Here is a 1961-nt window from a genome sequence, read left to right as displayed (position 1 = left end):
ATGTGTGACAGTGGCCTGTTCCAGTGGTGGGTGACGTGAAGCCTGATTCTCTGCTATGACATGAAGACAGATTCTGTGCTGACATAAGGCCAGATTCTCTGTTACGGGACCTCTCTCCTCTGCCTGGGTGCCTGGGCCTAAATGTGTGACAGTAGCCTGTTCCAGTGGTGGGTGACGTGATGCCTGATTCTCTGCTATGACATGAAGACTGATTCTGCGCTGACATAAGGCCAGATTCTCTGTTACGGGACCTCTCTCCTCTGCCTGGTTGCCGGGACCTAAATGTGTGACAGTGGCCTGTTCCAGTGGTGGGTGACGTGAAGCCTGATTCTCTGCTATGACATGAAGACAGATTCTGTGCTGACATAAGGCCAGATTCTCTGTTACGGGACCTCTCTCCTCTGCCTGGGTGCCTTGGCCTAAATATGTGACAGTGGCCTGTTCCAGTGGTGGGTGACGTGAAGCCTGATTCTCTGCTATGACATGAAGACAGATTCTGTGCTGACATAAGGCCAGATTCTCTGTTACGGGACCTCTCTCCTCTGCCTGGGTCCCTGGGCCTAAATGTGTGACAGTGGCCTGTTCCAGTGGTGGGTGACGTGATGCCTGATTCTCTGCTATGACATGAAGACAGATTCTGTGCTGACATAAGGCCAGATTCTCTGTTACGGGACCTCTCTCCTCTGCCTGGGTGCCTGGGCCTAAATGTGCGACAGTGGCCTGTTCCAGTGGTGGGTGATGTGAAGCCTGATTCTCTGCTATGACATGAAGACAGATTCTGTGCTGACATAAGGCCAGATTCTCTGTTACGGGACCTCTCTCCTCTGCCTGGGTGTCGGGGCCTAAATGTGTGACAGTAGCCTGTTCCAGTGGTGGGTGACGTGATGTCTGATTCTCTGCTATGACATGAAGACTGATTCTGTGCTGACATAAGGCCAGATTCTCTGTTACGGGACCTCTCTCCTCTGCCTGGGTGCCTGGGCCTAAATATGTGACAGTGGCCTGTTCCAGTGGTGGGTGACGTGAAGCCTGATTCTCTGCTATGACATGAAGACAGATTCTGTGCTGACATAAGGCCAGATTCTCTGTTACGGGACCTCTCTCCTCTGCCTGGGTCCCTGGGCCTAAATGTGTGACAGTGGCCTGTTCCAGTGGTGGGTGACGTGATGCCTGATTCTCTGCTATGACATGAAGACAGATTCTGTGCTGACATAAGGCCAGATTCTCTGTTACGGGACCTCTCTCCTCTGCCTGGGTGCCTGGGCCTAAATGTGCGACAGTGGCCTGTTCCAGTGGTGGGTGATGTGAAGCCTGATTCTCTGCTATGACATGAAGACAGATTCTGTGCTGACATAAGGCCAGATTCTCTGTTACGGGACCTCTCTCCTCTGCCTGGGTGTCGGGGCCTAAATGTGTGACAGTAGCCTGTTCCAGTGGTGGGTGACGTGATGTCTGATTCTCTGCTATGACATGAAGACTGATTCTGTGCTGACATAAGGCCAGATTCTCTGTTACGGGACCTCTCTCCTCTGCCTGGGTGCCGGGGCCTAAATGTGTGACAGTGGCCTGTTCCAGTGGTGGGTGACGTGAAGCCTGATTCTCTGCTATGACATGAAGACAGATTCTGTGCTGACATAAGGCCAGATTCTCTGTTACGGGACCTCTCTCCTCTGCCTGGGTGCCTGGGCCTAAATGTGTGACAGTGGCCTGTTCCAGTGGTGGGTGACGTGATGCCTGATTCTCTGCTATGACATGAAGACTGATTCTGCGCTGACATAAGGCCAGATTCTCTGTTACGGGACCTCTCTCCTCTGCCTGGTTGCCGGGACCTAAATGTGTGACAGTGGCCTGTTCCAGTGGTGGGTGACGTGAAGCCTGATTCTCTGCTATGACATGAAGACAGATTCTGTGCTGACATAAGGCCAGATTCTCTGTTACGGGACCTCTCTCCTCTGCCTGGG

Source organism: Bufo bufo, chromosome 5 (assembly GCF_905171765.1).
Source record: "Bufo bufo chromosome 5, aBufBuf1.1, whole genome shotgun sequence".
Taxonomy (NCBI): Eukaryota; Metazoa; Chordata; class Amphibia; order Anura; family Bufonidae; genus Bufo; species Bufo bufo.
Note: the sequence above shows the minus strand (reverse complement) of the source record.